The sequence below is a fragment of the Acipenser ruthenus genome, chromosome 30 (assembly GCF_902713425.1).
Source record: "Acipenser ruthenus chromosome 30, fAciRut3.2 maternal haplotype, whole genome shotgun sequence".
Classification (NCBI taxonomy): Eukaryota; Metazoa; Chordata; class Actinopteri; order Acipenseriformes; family Acipenseridae; genus Acipenser; species Acipenser ruthenus.
In genome coordinates this window covers 2,769,013-2,781,768 of record NC_081218.1, presented here as the reverse complement: position 1 = coordinate 2,781,768, position 12,756 = coordinate 2,769,013, and the positions used below count along the sequence as shown (strand labels likewise).

The 12,756-nt window shown below is 39.6% G+C and overlaps 1 non-coding gene across 2 annotated transcripts; it reads left to right on the top strand.

Annotated features, from left to right (window-relative positions):
- Positions 1-152: 152 nt before the first annotated feature.
- LOC117394698 (uncharacterized) lies at positions 153-11,848 on the top strand. 2 transcript variants are annotated; one of them, XR_004543420.3, is made up of 7 exons: positions 153-400; positions 3,987-4,484; positions 5,623-5,673; positions 7,987-8,109; positions 8,300-8,485; positions 10,237-10,318; positions 10,581-11,848. It is a non-coding gene; the product is annotated as an uncharacterized LOC117394698 (transcript). The 2 variants fall into 2 exon arrangements; XR_004543419.3 differs by having other exon boundaries at positions 10,237-10,352.
- Positions 11,849-12,756: the final 908 nt, after the last annotated feature.

Sequence of the window (12,756 nt, the reverse complement as noted above, 5' to 3'; positions counted from 1 at the left end):
GGGAAGCATGGTAAAGCACAGAGAAGTGTGGTAAAGCATTTTAAAATACATGGCAATGAACCGTGCATTAAATGGGTTAATCGACGAACCATTAATTTAAGTTGACACTTTCAGTTTCGGTTTTAAAACTCGCCAAAAAAAAAAAAAAACCAAAACGCTTTGTTCAAAGGTTAAACTGCTTTCCTGCCGAACTCCCCCCGGACGGACATGTTTCCGTCACGGTTTTAACGGGTGGGTTGTCTGGAATTTATTTGAGTAGGGGAGGCGAAACTGAGCTGGGTTAAACACGGATTGAGGCTGTTAAACTGTGTTTGACTGTTTCCAAGTCATTTTTATCAGCGCGTTTGTCGACGGAGGAACAGTTGGTTTTACAACTGGTTAAGATGTAAACCAGTCGCAGGTACGTTTTAGTATTATTATTATTATTATTATTATTGCAAATGTATGATCCACTTCGACAAAACGGGAAGTTATTTTGTGTTCTGTTTCGAAGGTCGATATATTCAACCGAGTAACTCTAGTTACATGCGTTGTGTTGCGTACAGTGCTATTGGGGTTACCTGACGTCCCGGCAACGCTGGGATTATCCAAATGTTCAGTTTTTATTTAATTTTTGCAGGTCGGACACAGTAAGATTGTTTAATCGTCCATGTTTTGCAATTGTATTCTGTTTTTTTTTTTTTTTTTTTAAAGTACAGAACTGTAGCAGTGCGCTCAGTAGATTCAACAGCACAGCCATTTCTGTTTTAATCAATCAAGCGATCTTTATTTTATATAGCGCCTTTCATAGTGGACCACCATCACAAAGCGCTTTACAAGATGCAGTAACAACAAGAAAATCCATAATACTTTAAATACAGAGAAATGCATCATACATGCTATACAGTAAAATACAATGCATACTGTACAGTAAAATACAATGCATAATACATGAAATAGTAGCAGCAAGCAGCTAATAACAGATATCAGGCAGAAAGAGCATGGAAAGCGAGAGAGAACAAGAGGGTATTTTGAGAGTTGATTTAAAAAGTATATTCATGGTAATAGTTGATCTAGTTATTTTAAGATGGCTTTTGTACATTGGGACGTGTTTTGGTCAGGTGGCATCAGGAGGAAATCAGCGAGAAAGTTATATAACGTTTGCAGAACGTCTTCAAACCTGATCCGGAGAGCCCCAAAACCTCAGGATTTTAGAAGTGCTACGTCATCAATAGCTAAAGATCTGAAACACCTGTTAATCTGGACTGATTAAGACAACAGGGTGCGATTAAGCAGCGTCGTAACCATCCTCTCGAGGTCACGCTGAGGTTTCCAGATTTAGCTGCAGTATTTATAGGACTGCGTGGTACTGTTCGACCTTCAAATCCTCAGAGCTAGCTACCGCGATGCAATTAATAAAGAACTGCGCGCTCGGTTGAAATGAAAACAAAAAACTATATAGAAACACGATTAAGATTATATATATGAGTGGTGGCTGGAGGCAGAAAAAAGGCATTGGGCTTGAAGGTCCCATTAAGCCTGTAAACTCTGTTAAGTTTGCTTAAAATAATAATAATAATAATAATAATAATAATAATAATAATAATAATAATAATAATAATAATGGAGTAAACTCATTGCCTTAATATAATTAAGTTAACTCATTTATTTTTTGTTTCGACAGCTTTCTCTGGGGCTGACTAAACTCATAACATGTATATTATTATTATTATTATTTATTTCTTAGCAGACGCCCTTATCCAGGGCGACTTACAATTGTTACAAGATATCACATTATTTTTACATACAATTCCCCATTTATACAGTTGGGTTTTTACTGGAGCAATCTAGGTAAAGTACCTTGCTCAAGGGTACAGCAGCAGTGTCCCCCACCTGGGATCGAACCCACGACCCTCCGGTCAAGAGTCCAGAGCCCTGACCACTACTCCACACTGCTGTATTATTATTATTATTATTATTATTATTATTATAATAATAATAATAATAATAATAATAATAATAATAATAATAATAATAATAATAATAATAATTATTATTATTATTAACTGCAGTTTGAGCTCCTCATGGTCAATTAAATCCATGTAACTTAATCCATTTGAGTTAGATTTACTTTTTAATAGTCAAGTTAGTTTGAACTTTTAAAAAAAAAAATCATTTAAACAATAAAAAAGTTGACTTAGGCAACAGAATGTGCAATCCACAAGCTATTTCATTAGCTGCCAATGCAGCATTTCTGCTTGTGCACTATGAGTAAGATTAGAATTTTTAAGTTAATGTAACTTGATTTAATTTATTTAGAATGACTGGGGTTTACAGTGTAGAATCTTATTATTGTATTCGGATTGACAACATTTTCTTCTTAATTTATTTATTTGGCAGACGCCTTTATCTAAGGCGATTTACAGGTGTTACAGGGCAGTACAGGGTTACAATGCAAAATTCATATTTAAATATTATTATTAGTTTATTTAGCAGACGCCTTTATCCAAGGTGACTCACAGAGACTAGGGTGTGTGAACTATGCATCAGCTGCAGAGTCACTTACAACTACGTCTCACCCGAAAGACGGAGAACAAGGAGGTTAAGTGACTTGCTCAGGATCACACAATGAGTCAGTGGCTGAGGTGGGATTTGAACCGGGGACCTCCTGGTTACAAGCCCTTTAACTACTGGACCACACAGCCTCCTATGTGGTCCAGTGGTTAAAGTGGTTAAATACAGTGTAGTTTACAGTAAGTGCAAATTATACAACTAAACTACACTATGAACTAGGATGGAACAAGTAAGGTTGTATTTGCAGTGACATGACAGTAGTTCCATAGTGTGTTAGCTATGGGTCCAGTGACGTACTCTATTCAACACACTGTATGCTGTTCTAAATTTTAAGTTGTTTTTTTGGGGGAATGGGGCAGGGCAGTACAGTGCAGAAGACAGGACAGGGGCTCATGGAGGGGGAAGAAAGGGCACTTTTCAAGCATCGTTGTAGGCCTTTTAACCAGGAAGTCCCACTTCAACTGAGTTAATAACCCTTGTCTGAGCCATGTTTATATACAGTTGTTGAAAAACAGTATCTATCATGCCAGGAAAAAAAAAAAAATCCTTCTGAGATTCCTTAAGCATTACTTTTTCCGAGAATTGTAAAAGAACCATTGTTGGATCGCAGCGTTATGGCCAGCAATTGCTGGTGCGACACAAACCAGTCGTTTGATTATTGGGCTTGTGCTCCCCATCGGTGTCGATGGGGCTGATTTGCCATTGAGGGTGTGCGTTTCGCCTCCAGGATTCCATGCCTGGTCTTGATTGATAGTATAAAAAAAACTACCAATCACAGAGCACCCACTAGGATACAGTTACAGCATCTGTGTGATGCTACACGCAGAATATATAGTAAAATAACCTGGCAAAGTGTATTCAGTTATAATTTAGAAAGTTGTAGGTGCGTATGTCCTATGCTGTACCTCCAGCCCAGAACACAAGACGACCCAGTTAGAACGCACACCGAATTAACTCGTTAGCACCCGTTAAAGAAACGGGCTTGTAACCAGGAGGTCCCTGGTTCAAATCCCACCTCAGCCACTGACTCATTGTGTGACCCTGAGCAAGTCACTTCACCTCCTTGTGCTCCGTCTTTCGGGTGAGACATATTTGTAAGTGACTCTGCAGCTGATGCATAGTTCACACACCCTAGTCTCTGTAAGTCGCCTTGGAAAAAGGTGTCTGCTAAATAAACAAATAATAATAATAATAATAACCTAAAACGGGCCACCCAGATGAAACCACCGGGTAAATTAGCCTGATAAACACCACATGCTGCTTCCACTCGGCTTTTAAAACAGTGCGATATACTTTATCGGACTTTGTTAACATTGTAATTCCGTGTATGTATTTACTAAGGAACGACTGTGCAAATGAAATACGCAGCAATTGCAGACACTTCCTGTAAAGTGTTCTTGTCTAGTGTTTTTTAATGCGTAATTTCTTTGCAGGCAGTGACTCAGCCTCATCATGGACGAGGTTAAAGAGGCTGTCCATCTGTGATTCCCCCACAAGGGCTTCATGGTCCAGATCGAAAATCTCAGCGGTGATATAAAGCGACGAGCAGAGAGTAAGAACCAGTTGTCTTTTTGGGGGGAAATCTTGCCCTACAGCCAAACTTGTCCGCAACAACATGGAGGACTCGTAACATTTATAGTAGTAGTAATAATAATAATAATAATAATAATAATAATAATAATAATAATAATACTGAGAAGACTCGTCATTAGATAACGCTGTTGCTACGGTGATGACCCCTCAGGAGTGGTGACCCCGCCATGCAGCCACTTTCAGTCGCGCGTCGCCGCACTGTCACGCTGCGCGCTGTCCTGCTGCTGCAGTTTTTGGTCGTCATGGCGACGAAGACGTCACAAGGAGCGGGGTGCGCCCCCCGGTGGCACGAAGCTGTAAAAGCGGTGTTAAAAGTCATTGCTGATCTCTCTAAAACTGTGAGTACCTCCCAAAATCCACTCTCTCTGTCTTTTTTTTAAATATATATATTATTTATTTCTTAGCAGACGCCCTTATCCAGGGCGACTTACAATTGTTACAAGATATCACATTATTTTTACATACAATTCCCCATTTATACAGTTGGGTTTTTACTGGAGCAATCTAGGTAAAGTACCTTGCTCAAGGGTACAGCAGCAGTGTCCCCCACCTGGGATTGAACCCACGACCCTCCGGTCAAGAGTCCAGAGCCCTAACCACTACTCCACACTGCTTCCTGCAGCTAATTTCCCCTGGTGAATTTGCAGGTGTTACAGGGCGGCACAGGGTTACAATGCAAGATTCAGGAGGCTGTGTGGTCCAGTGGTTAAAGAACAGGGCTTGTAACCAGGAGGTCCCGGGTTCAAATCCTACCTCAGCCACTGACTCATTGTGTGACCCTGAGCAAGTCACTTAACCTCCTTGTGCTCCGTCTTTCGGGTGAGACGTAGTTGTAAGTGACTCTGCAGCTGATGCATAGTTCACACACCCGAGTCTCTGTAAGTCGCCTTGGATAAAGGCGTCTGCTAAATAAACAAATAATAATAATAATAATTCATATTTAAATACAGTGTAGTTTACAGTAAGTGCAAATAATACTGCTACTAAAATGATACAGTTCTGGTAGCACTGCTATGACTCGGACATCTGTGTTGTTGGTGAAACTGTTTTTCTATTAGTGCTGGGAATTGTCTTGGCAGAGATCCGTTTTGGCTTCTTCAAAGTCAAAACGGAAAATTTGAATTGGAATTTGGACTAGGAAAGCTGGGAGGGGGGGGGGGGGCGGAGTAGACTTGATTAAAAAAAAAAAAAAAATACTAAATAATAATAAAAAAAATAACAACATTGCCAAGCAAAATAAAGCACTGATCCGTGCCGAAGTGGCTGGAGACTGGGTGGGGCATTTCACTGAAGGATTCTGCCTTTTAGGGTTCTGAAATAATCGGAGGACCAGAACAGAGAACCGCTGGGTTAAAAAAAAGGGGGGGGGGGGGGAATTAAAAACAACAAAAAATAAAGTTTAACAGTTGTTAGCAGTGCTGTAGTTTTTAAAAAGATCCGTTTTTAATTTTGTATTTATTTTTTATTTTTTTGCAGGGCAATCCCATAAACTGCACACTGTACACTCCAGACGTAACAGTGGTTGACGTAAGTGACCAAAAAAAGATAAAAAATATTTATTGCAACTTAACCCTATTGATGTAGTTTTATATTTCATTAAAAATGTTTTCCTATGACGTCATCATACATTTACGTCTTCCATAAGTCCCCATATAAAGACTAGAAAATAGTTTTTTGTTTTTTTAATCTGTCCCCATATGAGGCCCAATGCATGAAAGGGTTAATTAACATTGTTGGTTTCTTTGTGTGGGCATGTACGTTTCCTCTTGGGGCTAAGTTGAAACTGGCAGGCAGGTCATTTATTTTAAACTAACTTAAACTTGATTATGTCTTTAATATAGCCTAATTATTAAGAGCATGTTGGTGTGATATCATAAGTATTCTTTCTTCACTTCGGACATCACATCCTGGAGACTTTTCAAACTTTTAATAAGTCTCCAAGTGCAACATTGACAATGGATAATTGCAAAGCATTTGACGTGGTTTATTTAGATTTCCAGGAAGCTTTTGACAAAGTCCTGCAGAAAAGATTAATTCTCAAACAACGCAGTAGGGATTCAAAGAAATGCATGCACATGGATTAGGGAGTGGTTAACATGTAGAAAACAGAAAGTACTGATTAGAGGAGAAACCTCAAAATGGAGCGAGTGCATTAGTAAGACCTCATCTAGACTATTGTGTTCAGTTCTGGTCACCTCGCTACAAAAAGGATATTGTTGCTCTAGAAAGAGTGCAAAGAAGAGCAACCAGAATTATCCCGGGTTTAAAAGGCATGTCGTATGCAGACAGGCTAAAAGAATTGAATCTATTCAGTCTTGAACAAAGAAGACTACGCGGCGATCTGATTCAAACATTCAGAATCCTAAAAGGTATAGACAGTGTCGACCCAGGGGACTTTTTTGACCTGAAAAAAGAAACAAGGACCAGGGGTCACAAAGGGAGATTAGATAAAGGGGCATTCAGAACAGAAAATAGGAGGCACTTTTTTACACAGAGAATTGTGAGGGTCTGGAACCAACTCCCCAGTAATGTTGTTGAAGCTGACACCCTGGGATCCTTCAAGAAGCTGCTTGATGAGATTCTGGGATCAATAAGCTACTAACAACCAAACGAGCAAGATGTCACAGACATTTGCAGAGCTTTTTTTAGATGTTATAGTAATAAAATAATGACTTGAATCGCATTATTGAGGAGTTTGGTGATAAAACCAGTGATCAGGAGATGATTTATCGGTGTGCACGAGTATGAAGAGGTATGTGAAAAATACAGCGAACAAAGGGTGGGGCAGGGCTGGAGATGCAGTGCTGAGTGTCCTGTTGATATGCAGTGCCTTTTAAACCTGTTTTACTGTGAAAAAAATACTTTTTCTAAAATAAACTGCACGTGTGAAAATAAATTGACGTGCCTGAGACACGTTGAAAAAATGGACCGCTAAGGGTTACATACAAAAGACAAGTCATAATGTGCACCGGGGGGGAGGGGACCCCATCACAGGTGCATTTCGGATATGCTGATTAGGTCATTCAAGCAAAGCGAACAAGTTTTTTTTTTCTGTTAAAACTTGTTTAAGTTTTAAAAGTATGTTACCAGGAAACAAGCTAAGATGTGTTTTTTTTGTTGTTGTCTTGTGGTTTGGCATTCTGAAACTTTTCTAGGCGGATATGCTCGTGAATATTTGAACAGGAAGCTATTCCCAACCCCCCCACACCCCCCCATCCTCCAAAAAAATGAATGAAAGTATACTGAGTATCAAAAGAAACTGATCAAATTGCTGGCTGTGAGCACCCAAGACGGCGAGCTCAGCACGCTGCCCTAGTCCAGCCTCCAACATGCCGATCGCACGAAGGCGCTGCTCTCTGGACAGACGTGGCATGTTGGTTATTATTCTGTGATTTTCTTTATTGCTTTTATTCAAGCTTGCAATTCAACAGCTGAAATCGCTCCATATCTAGCGTCAGATCAACTCTCTCACTATTTAGGTGATTAAGTGCTTCAGTCACAGTCACTCAAGCGTGTCATGGTCAAGGATGACTGATAGAGCGATTAAAAAGAATCCAAAAACATTTTAGTCAATGTCCATCATTTATATACCTTATTTTTTTCAAAAATAAATGTGTTCTTAAAGTTTCTTTTGATGCTCTGTGGATAATAAAATGTCAGTTGTTCTGGCTGACCATAGTGACTCCATATTCACCAATTAAGCTTCTAGTAATCCCTTAATTGGTTCAATAAAGTAATTTAGGAACACAAACCTGGAGGGCCGGTGACCAGGACTGGAGACGCCCCTGGTTTTGGATATTGAACTGAATCTGACGTCCCCCCTGGTTTGTTTGATTGCAGAGCTGCAAGAAGACAGCAGTGGGATGCTTCTCTGCTGAACTCAACGTGGTGATGTTTGAGTTTCGCATCCAGAAACCAAAATGGAGTCTAAAGAGAATTCTGCAAGGAATTGAAAATAGTATGGTGAGAGAATAATCACGATTCTTCTATATGAAGCCCTACCGTTTGGTGCGGCTCCCATCGTCCTAAACTATTTATTTTTCACTGTAGAGCAGGCGTGTCAAACTCACAGGGTGTCTAGATTGCCCGTCTGTTGAGATTTTAGTTTTCTTTAATAATCCATCGGGGTTGACCATAGCTTTCCTCCAAACAGGTGGACACTGGTGCCTGTGCGCAGTGTGAGAGCTACCAGGAGAGGCCAGTGGAAGTCTTCCTTGATAATCTCAAGAATTTCCTGCAGCACATGCTCTCTCAAGAAGAGTGTGGCAGGTAGCACTGGGCCCTGAGCTCCACACATTGCGCCCGGAGGGATCATTGCCCGCAAGGCTGCTTCTCAGTGGTGAGTCAAAGGCTCTAAAATCTTAATTAACACGCCTCTGAATACTGTAAAACAAGAAAACTTTGCAAGCAAGAAATGTTTGCTAATTTTGCGTTTATTAAAAATCCAGTGCCGTGAAATATATTATACTAGTTCTATACTAAATTCTATACTAATAAATCATGGAAAATATTTATCTAGACGTCTCTAGGCAAACTTGTTAGACTGCAATGTTATGGATACGGACTGTAGGTAGTTTGGTGGTGCTTCAGTTGTATTTCATGTTAGATGGTGAAATACAACTGAAGCACAGATGGTGAAACCTTTTTTCACCATCTGTGGAATCAGTCAGTGTTTTGGTACAAATTGTACTTGGAAACAAAGAGCACCTGAGCTTGTCTTCAAACTTGGAACTTTGGAGCCTCTTGGAATGAACTTTCTATTCTGACATCATCTTGCTGCCCTTATTATATAGCAGATTTAAAAAAGATAACCCTGCATGCAAAGAATTTAGGATTCTTTTTTTCGAAAGGAAGGGCTAATTTGCATAGAAGTTTGCATCAAATCGACTGGAGTTTTCGTTTCAACGCGTCTGTATTCGTGGCGAGGTTGCCAGGCGCTATCAGAATGCCCGTTGCATTCCAAGCAGATGCATTCTTGTGTTTTTTTTTTTGTTTTTTTTATAGCTCTTTTTAGATCGCCTCGTTTAGTCTTTCAAAACATTTTCCGGATACTGCTCTCAACAGAAATCAGGGGGCTGACAATCGGGTGAGGATCACTGAGGTTGATGGCACTAATATTCAGCTGCTTGGGGTTTGTGTGGATCGCTGCTCTCCTCCACAGAGTCTCAGAAAAGCAGCGATCATCACAAACCCAAGCAGCTGTCTCTTCACTGTGAAGGGTAAAATCAGCCCGATTGACAGTTACAGCTGACATGGGTGTCGAACTCTCATCCTGTTGAAAACTGCACCAGAAAACACAACAGATCTAAAGCATGAGTTGTTTTGAAATTCCTTGCATGCTCAAATTTAGAAACACTGCTTATTAGTCATCTCTTAATGGAGCGTTCACTTAGCAGATACAAAGAAAACCTTACATTCAACACACACACACACACACACACACACTATTTATACAAGCAGGGCTTTCCCTCAGGCACAGTCCTCATTTTTTTAAGGGTGGGGAAACACCTAATTAATTTTACAGAACTAGAATCAAACAACTATGTTGCATATTGTAAAGCACAGAGAGGTCTGGTAAAGCATAGGCAAGCATTGTAAAGCACAGAGAGGTCTGGTAAAGCATAGGCAAGCATTGTAAAGCACAGAGAGGTATGGTAAAGCATAGGGAAGCATTGTAAAGCACAGAGAGGTGTGGTAAAGCATAGGGAAGCATTGTAAAGCACAGAGAGGTCTGGTAAAGCATAGGGAAGCATTGTAAAGCACAGAGAGGTCTGGTAAAGCATAGGGAAGCATTGTAAAGCACAGAGAGGTGTGGTAAAGCATAGGGAAGCATTGTAAAGCACAGAGAGGTGTGGTAAAGCATAAGGAAGCATTGTAAAGCACAGAGAGGTATGTTAAAGCATATTAATAAACATGGCAAACCAGGGTAAACTACAGTAAATGCATAGTATAAACTATGCTAAGCAACTGCAGAAATCCAGTGGTAAACTTTTATTTTGATAAAGGTGCTGGGCATTGATTTTGAAGCCTTGGCTTCTTTTGTATATTTGGTCCTTGAAAGTGGGTGTGTGACTCTGTTTCCTCCCTCAGGCCAGCCACTCCAATGGTTCCACACAAGACTATGTGGCGCTTGGAACGGGACCAATTTGACTCAACACAGCCAGAGAGCGAGGTGGGAGCAGGCTTTGTAAAAAACATCAGTTACCGTACGTTGACAAGCCCTGGCTTTGTTCCAATTGTTTGTTTTATAAATCCTTGGCAAAGCTATGAACTCCTTAATGTGATTTTTGCTGTTTGAAGTTTTGAGGCACTTTGAATATACTACAATGTACCCACTAGGGGGTTCGTTCTGCACCGTAAATAGAGACTGTATTTCATTTATTTGCATTGACAGAACCTTTTGAAAACCCAGCTTCTTTCTCTTTGTGTTCCAGACATTGCTGTGTACCTGTGGGAGAAGTTTCTTTGCTCCTGTCCAGCTGTTGAAGAGCCTGGCTGATGGGTAGGGTTTTAGTTTGGGCTCGGCACTGTCTTCGTTTTGTAGGTCTGATGTTTTTGTGTTGGCATCTCTTTCATTTTTATGTCATAAAACTAGTCGTACACAAAAACAAAACGCAGACGAAATTCAACACGAAACGTATTAGTAGGATTCGACTGGTACGATTTCCAACACATAAGATTCACAGGGACAGTGACCTGCAGAGACCCGAGGTGAAACACTCAGAGACAAACGTTTGTTTTTTTGTTCGAAACTAAAGAGGTCCCAGCAGTATGACATTTCTATATAGTTGTTTTTTCTTACTGGTATGCATACCACCCTACTTTAACCACTATCCTGATTCTCCCCTGGATATAGAGAATATTTTTGAATTCTCTGGACATATATTATTATTATTATTATTATTTATTTCTTAGCAGACGCCCTTATCCAGGGCGACTTACAATTGTTACAAGCTATCACATTATACATTATTTCACATTATACAGTTATCACGTTATTTTTTTTACATACAATTGCCCATTTATACAGGTTTTTTACTGGAGCAATCTAGGTAAAGTACCTTGCTCAAGGGTACAGCAGCAGTGTCCCCTACCTGGGATTGAACCCACGACCCTCCGGTCAAGAGTCCAGAGCCCTAACCACTACTCCACACTGCTGCCCACACGCGCATATATATATATACTTACTGTAAACTGTACTGTATTTAAATATGAATCTTGCATTGTAACCCTGTACTGCCCTTTGATACCTGTAAGTCAACGTGGATAATGACGTCTGCCAAATAAATAAATAGCAATACTACGACTACTACTGCTAGTAATAATAATAATGTATACCACAGTGACATCTGGTGGTCAGATAGGTGTACTGTCTAATATAAAATCACACGAGGCGCAGTTTGTACGCAACACTAAATCAGCTGGTCTTTATAATATTTGACTTTTTTGTAAAAGAAAGTGTTTTTAAAACAAAAGATAGCGGAGGTTGAAAATTAAAGTCAGAACGTGGTGGAGACGTTTTCAAAGTTCATTGTAACAATGAAAAATGAGGACTTTTTTTTTTTTTTTAACAAGCTTACAAAAAACTGTATCACGTCACAGTTCTGCGGGTGATATTCTGAAATGGAAATGCATTATATTAATGTGTGGTTGTATTTATATTACCGTTGTTTTGTTCAATAAAAAACATTTTTCAAACCTAGTGCCCTTCTAATTGTATTGATGTAAATAGGCCATCCTGTTTATTTGAAGCTACATGTTTATACACTGTGTTACATAGCGATGCATGCATTGTCCTCCTATGGGGATCCATATACAGTAATATATAGAATATTGTATATGGTAGATCTCCTGATCCGCCTCTCCTGCACTGCACTGGACTCGCCTGACCTCCGCACCACGTTACTGGATCCTCAGCTAACGCACCATCCTTGCACTGCTAATATGTCATTGTAGATATAACTGGCTGCATCCTAGTTCATATTGTATTCTAGTAGTATTATTATTTGCACTTACTGTAAACTATACTGTATTTAAACATGAAGCTTGCATTGTAACCCTGTGCTGCCCTGTAACACCTGTAAGCCGCCTTGGATAAAGGCGTCTGCCAAATAAATAAATAACACAGTAAAATTAACTTGGGTGTTTAATGTACAAACTGATATATCAGGATATGCCCATATACAGACATATTAATGAGTTAATTATATTATTATTATTTATTTCTTAGCAGACGCCCTTATCCAGGGCGACTTACAATTGTTACAAGATATCACATTATTTTTACATACAATTACCCATTTATACAGTTGGGTTTTTACTGGAGCAATCTAGGTAAAGTACCTTGCTCAAGGGTACAGCAGCAGTGTCCCCCACCTGGGATTAAACCCACAACCCTCCGGTCAAGAGTCCAGAGCCCTAACCACTACTCCACACTGCTGCCCTTTACAAACAGTAATTTTTTATTATTATTATTATTATTAATTATTATTATTATAAGTTTTTGTTATTTTGCTCTGTATAACAGGCTTGATCGAGTTGACAATCGTTAAAATAACCAATTCACTTCAGGGAATTCCCTTATAAAAGTGTCCCCGCTTTTGTCCCGCT